The sequence below is a fragment of the Semicossyphus pulcher genome, unplaced genomic scaffold (assembly GCF_022749685.1).
Source record: "Semicossyphus pulcher isolate SPU_LCO1_2020_fin unplaced genomic scaffold, fSemPul1.0.p SCAF_1, whole genome shotgun sequence".
Lineage (NCBI taxonomy): Eukaryota > Metazoa > Chordata > Actinopteri > Labriformes > Labridae > Semicossyphus > Semicossyphus pulcher.
The window spans coordinates 25678426-25686361 of NW_027211603.1; positions in this window are offsets into that span (position 1 = coordinate 25678426).

The following is a 7936-nucleotide window of genomic DNA, read 5'->3' on the forward strand; positions in this document are numbered from 1 at the left end:
TCAATCAACTACCTGTCTCACTACAGTATACTGGTAGCAGTATAATACATGTCACAGGTATGAAAAATGTACTTTATACTGTAAACGTCTTTCCTGCTGGTTTTGTCCATGAAATTCACTTTAAGAATCTCCCAATCCAATAACCTCAAGTGCTCAAGCCCGGGAGAAGCCACTACCCTCTGATGCTCCCACCGTCATAATGTGAGGCAGCACGGTGTGCTCCGCCTGCAGCAGCGCTCCACACTTAGTTCTCAGATAAAAAGTACTGTGTGTCTTTGTATTTGGCCCGTATGAGAAAGTTAGATAATTAGCAAATAACAGTGGGCTGCCAGCTGGAAGAAGCTGAGCTCAGCGTTATATTTGTCTTTCTCTCTCTGCAGGCCGAGACAGAAGGACCAGCAAGGCACACAGTTTTTGTCTTAGCTCAGCAACCAGGCCATGGGATAGTTAGAGGATACCTAATGTATTAGTATATCTCGTTACAGTGAGGCTGTTTTGTTAAAGAAATGACCAAACTAAATCAGATTGTTACCTACTGATCAGCTCGATGAAAGCGAGATAATAAAGAGCCAGAACTGTTTAAGGTCTGCCCCACATCGCCCCCTCCTCAGACTCACAGGGGGATAGAGTCCTGCTAAGTATGTTTTATGCTCAATCAAAAACTTCTCCTCTCTCGCTCTAATGCTTCAGGTAATACATGCACATGGTCAGGGAAGGGAAACCAGTGAGTTCATCAGTGAAATGAAGTTGATCGTTCACTAGCAAAGACAAATGGCTCGAGGCGTACACGCCAGCTCGTGCAGCAGTGTGACTAAATTGATGTTTGAGCTTTGGCAGAACACGCTTTCTGAACTGAATGGAAATGAAGCAGTAATATGAGGGGGAAATGTTGATCATACTGTGAGGGGAAGGAATGAATGGACTTATTTGCCCAGTTCATGTATAAAATTTACATAAACAGTTTGACTTTGTATTGCATATCGATTTAACATATTTATTTCCTCCTATCTTTGCTTTAGCTCTGATGCACCTTCTTAGAATAAGAGCAAAGAAATACAAACATTTTTTAATGGGACTGTGTTTAAATACGACTGTATTAATCAAGTGGATGTAGCCCTGCAGTTACCAATAGGTTTGGGTACTCATCTCTGCAAGTTCAACATTTTGACCGTTACCTTGGTAGCAACTTGTCAATCACAGGTAGCCACGCCCTAAGTCATACCCTGCTTTATAGTTATTATATCTATATTGGACCCTGATTTACAAAATTAAAGCTCATGTGAGGAACTTTTGGCTTATGTTGATTTTGGCGCCCCCTGTGGACGAAGCCGTACCTCTTCTCTCTCTGCTGATTTTGTCCTGTACATGCTTAAGTGGTGTTTTTTAACTTCAAATCTCATCCTGCTTTCTTTAACAGTCATATGTAGCACTCACTTTAAATTTTTGGCATGGAAAATGTAAACAAAGATAGCGTGCAGTTAATCGCTTCGTCTGGCACCTACCCCCCCGCCAGAAGTTTTAGCCATTAAAAATAACTACATAGAAATAATCAATCTTGTCGCTGATGGTCTGGTTTGCTTTTGTGGCTCATATAGAGTCATCACAATAAATTTCAGGCTGTTTCATAACCAGCGAAAAACTCCTCACACAAGCTTTAACATGATTCTATATTGAAGAACACTTAAAACCAGCAAGTGACACCATAAAGTCATCTGGTTTACTGAGGCCACAAATAAAGTGATAAGTAGGGTCATTTTCTCATCTGGTCCCATACAATCAGACCAAGCGGCAACCTCCGGTGTTGAAAAATGAAGCCAATGCGGAAGTGCAAAAAAACTGCAGTTCTTCGAGTGGCCACTGGAGGCTGGCTCCAGAAACGTTCACAGCCTAATTTTACTGTTCAAGATAAATGTACGGGGGGTGATTTTTTTTTTTTTTATGTCTCACCTGTTTTAATTATATTAGGCCTTAAATTATAGGGCCAGGGTCACTTGAGTGACAGGTGGATGATGCTGGCTGTCTGCTAGACGTCAACACAGACACACAGACACTTGTTGGAGCCTTTGGGGGATTTTTTCACCCAAAATTTGGACAAATAATGTGGCTTTTGATTTATGGAACTTTGTAGCTGTGCAAGAAGCCCGTGCTCCAGCTTTTCTGCGAGTTAAATGCGAGTATTATTGCATTCATATATTTTTAGCACTAGGTAGCAGGTATACTGTGCTCACCATATCAGGCTTGTTAGCCTGTTCAGTGTTTATCAAACATTTATTCAATCGTGGCCCGTAAATATGAGTCAGGAGTTGTTGGCTTTCCCCGGAGAGATTACAGTGGGCCGTAGTGATGAGAAGACCAGTTGTTTTAAGTCACGCCGCTATCTCACCGGCGACCACTTTAGGCTGATACACAAACGCCTGCAGCCACTCACTGTCACAAAAAGAATCTCCTCTGTGGGAATCACAAAGTTAAATTAGCTCATTCACAAGCTAATGGATCAGCCACAGGCACAGACTGTTGTGCTTTAATAACTTGGCGTTTGCCAACCCCGCGCTCCCCAGCAACACCACCCTCTCCTCTTAATATGGTCACTTGGCTCCAGAAAACCAACATGGTGGCAGCCATATATCGACTTCATTTACGCACTCAGGAAACCAATGGGTGACATCACAGTGGCTACATTCATTATTTAAACTGTCTATGAATCAGATTTGCTTTTCCAACCAGTGGCGTCGCCCCCTGCTGGCCATTTTGAAAGAATGCAGCTTTAAGCTACTTCTGCATTGGCGTCACTTTTCAAACCAGATGCTACGTCCACTTCATATACAGCAAATGGTACATACATACAGGAGTCTAATTCCTTATATGTGTTCAAGTGCTGGGCCAGTAAAGCTGATGTTGATGCTGATGATGCCATGATGACACATGCATACATTTCCTTTGTTTATATCTGTGTCACATGTTATTTTGTGTTCGCTTGCCTGTACCTCACCTGCCCACAAGGCCCCATTGGTGCGTGTCCCGCTCCTGCACACCTGCTTCCTTTTTTACTGATTCCCCCTGTGACCCCTCTTCCTTCCTGAACAGCTGCTCCCCACAGGCTCATTATGTTACCTGTAACAGTGCGGCGTACAGGAGTCTCTTTCCACGGGGGACTTGTCACATCGTCTAAGCAGAACTTAGTTTTCATGCCATTCTAATTACCTTGCATGTTATCTGCCAAAGTGATCACATGCTGTCTGTGTTCTACTTTCCTGCTGACTCACTGAGCCATGTTTGTCTGCTACGCCCCCCCCCCCCCCCCCCCCCCATCAACTGTAGGAGATGAGTTAAGTAGTGTTAACTTTATTCAGCTGGATACAATTTCTCCCTGTGCACACCAACATACTGCATGTGTGTGGATCCATGGACACCTTTACAACATTTTTTGGGATCTACAAAAAAATATGTCATGATACTGTTCTTGAGTAATTGTGAAAAGTCATAGGAAGAATCAGAATAAGAACTTAATGGACTGAAATGTGAAATAAACTCTGTCTGTTTCAGATGTATAAAACACAACTGTGCAAGTGATGGCGTCGGATTCAACCACTGAATGAGGAGAGGATGTATAATGTACTGTAACCACAGTGCTGAGGTTTTTAAGAGGGCCATGATGACCCTCTTTTCATTGATTTAAGTGTATTTCAATCAATTACAACTATCAAGCAATCCCATTCAGCTCAGCTATTGTCATGTTTGGAACATGCTCCATCAACATACATCAAATTAATACTTTATTTACTGTATGTCATTTAGAGGGTTCAGTCAGACTTGCAAACTGTAAATATTACAAAATGCATGCAGGGTATATGCCTAACGTATTCAGTTGTTAAACTCCTGCTTGAAGCAGTGCCATCAGCTACGGATGATAAATGTACGGCACACGAATCCCAGTCTGAGGAACCTCTGTTGTCTTCATGGTGAATATACTGTATAGCCAGAGTGTTTTTCTCCTCTTCCTCTTCTTATCCCCTCCCCCCAACACCATACATTATTCTGTTCTTCATACACACAGCATGATCTCTCTCTCACACACACACACACACATACCAAAATATCTTGAATTGGCTTTGCCTTTGTGCCTTTTGTTTTTATGAGACCCGTTGCTCAAGCCCTCAAGGCCTCTCTTTCAGCCATAGAGGAAAAATAGAGGCAGAGAAAGAGCAACTGAGATGAGAGAGAATTCCAGCCTATCTTCTTCCTCCTCCTCCTCCTCAACCTCCTCTCTGCACTGCTCCTCTACGAACCACACTTTGTTTGATTCAGAGAATGCTGAGAGGCTTGGGCAGCAGATGTGAGATTTGGTGGAAAATAACGAGTAATGAATCTCTTCAACACCCATCTATTCACTTCAATGCTCCTCTCTCCCCGTCTGTGGCTGATGGATACATTTGTAACAGCAGTGCCTTCTTTTCTTTCTCTTATGTTTGCACTTACGAGGAACAGAAACTCCATGTGTGCCTCTTGCTATTGTAATCCAGACCCCTTCACATATTCTCTCATCATTACAATGGGAGATTTCCTTTTTTGGATTTAGCATGATCATGACCCTCCGCGTTGAACGCATCAAAATCAATGGCAACATCTTTTTAAAATCTCAGTCTCAAAGATTCACTCACTGTGAAACACATGTTCAGTGGAACATTCCCACCAAGCCCCCAAAGCTCTGAAACGAATGAAGCAGAGGTAAGCCATAATTTTACTGAGGTAATCTCCAATAATCGTTGCAAAGCCAGAGGCAAGGCGTCCCACCATTTCTATATACACAGACAGCATGGGAAAAGAGCAATCCATATAAAAACACTCTCATTACAGAAGGTCCTCATTTTAACAAAATAACAACAAAACAAGATTAAAATGTATGTAGGAATAAACGAAGGGAACCAGGATTTGCCATCAAACGAACACTAATACAAAATGAAACGGAGGTCACCAAACCCCTCTTAAAGAGAAATACCATTTGCATATTTTTTTTCCTGTAAATGTCTAAAAAAAAAAAAAGTGGTTGCTGAATGGTGGTAGTGGTATGTTTTTGCAGATTAGGTAAGAATCCATATTCATGTCATTAATTTAGTTCTTGGAATAAATATTTGGGGAATTACATTAAAGGTGCATTGTGTTACTATCAAAAATCCTCGTTGTTAGTGACACCGTTGGCCGTTGAGTGAACTGCAGTCAACCTTCTTGCACGTGGTGATGTTATCCACCCAACGGTGTTTTGCTATGTTGGCTAAGTGGCAAATTGTTTGCTTGTTTGCTAACAGTAGCTTGTTGCCAGCTTACAGCTAGCTGGCTAACCTTAGCCTAGGCAGATAATGCAACGATACTGGCTAATAGAAAACAATCGGGAGCTATACACGTTTGCTTTGTTCTGCTCTTTACTGTTGGCCAAAATCAACACAGTTTGTCATGTTACCTGGTGAAGTTATTTGTCAAGCTAGACAAGTGACATACACACCCAGATAGTATTTTGGTAGTCATAACGTTAGCGAGTATGCTAAGGTTAGCCAACTAGCTCTAGCATAAATACACTGCATGATTACGGCATTGTGCCTCGTAACCAAACGGCAAATTACGCTGGCGAACCAGCAAATCATCACAAGCATTAGATAACATTAGCCAGAGCTAAAACCACAATATCACTGATGATATATCACATGCTTTGGTCAGACGGGCTTTACTAGATAAAACTATTTTTAGTTTTTATTCTTGTGTGTACTTTGTGTTGGTGTTGTTGTGGGTGCCAGTCGTTTGTTAACATTATCCGTCTCAATTTCACAACTTTTTATTTCTTGTGTTGAACACTGTTGAATGTACAGATATGTCACATCCTCTTCTTTTCGCGGGGAAATCAGCCCGAATGTTTTACTTAGGAATCAGCCCACAGGCTGTTAGAGGCAATGGAGGAAGTTAGGGAAGGTCTCAATTTTTCAGTTCCTCTACTATCCCTTCACACATTGGAAATATAAAATAATTAATACATGTAAAATCTGAAACAATGCACCTTTAAACTGCATGCTATTTTGTATGCGTCATACACTGTATGTTTGGACACAATAGAGTCCTGACGCTTGAAAATCCAAACATAGCCCCAAGGGTCCAAACCAATCATGGTTCAAGACAGCACATTCACAAAAAACAGCCAGTCTCAGAGGTAATCCACTCTCCAGGAACAAGCTGTGCAATTTTCAGTCTTGATGCTGACTGATTTCACTGCTGCCTCTATACATTCAGATTTGTTTTATCTGTTCTACCAAAAATAGGCATTAGCATGGAAATGGTTTCAATCCTTCATCATGAGTTGCCTAAGACAAACGACGTAGGAAGAAACATCCAGTGCAGCCTCACACACTGGCGTCCCACAGGGTTCCATGCTTGGTCCCATCCTTTTCTCCTTGTACACAGGATAAATTGGCGATGTAATCATGTTACTACTACTTACTGCCTCCCTCTGAAACTCAGGTGGCATTACCATATGTTGACTACTTGATAATGGTGCAACACTGTGTCCTTACCTAAGCTGTGTCTCATTTCATAAAAAGAGCTTCTCTTCTATTCATCTCTACATTTTTAAAAGAGGAAATCATGGCTACGAAAACATGCTCAAGGGTTGGGTGGATTCCTTGATTTAACTGTTGACTACACTGATTGATTGGTTAGGCATATAGGGTATTTGATTGGGAGGGCTGTGGCTCAGTGGTAGAGTCGGTTGTCTTTCAATCGAAAGGTCGGAGGTTCGATCCGCAGCTCCCTCAGTCTACATGTCGAAGTGTCAAGACACTACACCTCAAATTGCTACATGAATGTGATAACTGATTGACAGTTGGGCACTTTACGTAGCAGCCTCTGCCATCAGTGTATGAATGTGTGAATGTGATATGTAGTGTAAAAGCAGTTTTGAGTGGTCGCAAAGACTAGAAAAGCGCTATATAAGTATAGTCTATTTACCAGTTAGCAATACAGTCTTTAAATCCTGTGCACAACATGAATAAATGATTTTGTGTCTGATGAAAATCCCTGCTTTTCCTTGATCTCAATTGGATCACCATTATCATCCCACTTTAGCAGAGCGAGGATGAGCGGCACACTAAGCTAGAAAGCGCTTATAGGGAAGCAGTCTATGCATTGTAAAGCGTGTTTGTAGGCCTTCTTCGTATTGATCTTTTATGACTCTGAGCGTGATGCATTAATGTTGTTGATTTGTTGTACTACCAGCTGGTAAACTGAAAAATACATGAGTCCATGAGCTGAAGAAATGAGTTAGAGATACACAAAGAGAGAGAGAGAGAGTGTGTGATGGTAGGGAATAGAAAGCAGTTTGTAGTGAAAGAAGACAGCAAGGAGAGAAGAGGAAAATGATTTCAAATAAAGATGGAGGTGGGGGATGGAGTAAAAAATGCTGGAGCATTATAATGGACGATGTGGAGGAGAGCGGCTGACAGAATGAGAGTTGAAAAAAGTAAATGGGAGAAGAGTGCCTTTGGTATTTTACAGTTGCCATGGACACCAAGGAAGCTGACTTACTGCTGTGTGAAGATTTTTTTGAATGGAAAACACACACACACATGATTACCACACATTAGTGCCCTCATAACCACTGTCTCCTTCTTGTCTTTCCACTGACAAAACGCCCACCTGCTTTACTGTTAAAAGTAGACAATTTTAGTTTTACTTTAAAAGCATGCTTACAACATTCATAGTGTGAAGATTATATCTTTTAGGATGCCTGCTAGGCTCTCATTATAACAAGGAAAGCGCAATACATCATCTACAAGACAGGAGAGCAACAAGATAAACTCACTAAAGGCACAGCTCATTAGAAGTTGTGTTTATCTTTGATGGGAGATGACTGCTGGGCTCTTTGTTCTTGTGGAGCAAGCATGGAAATCACCAACAT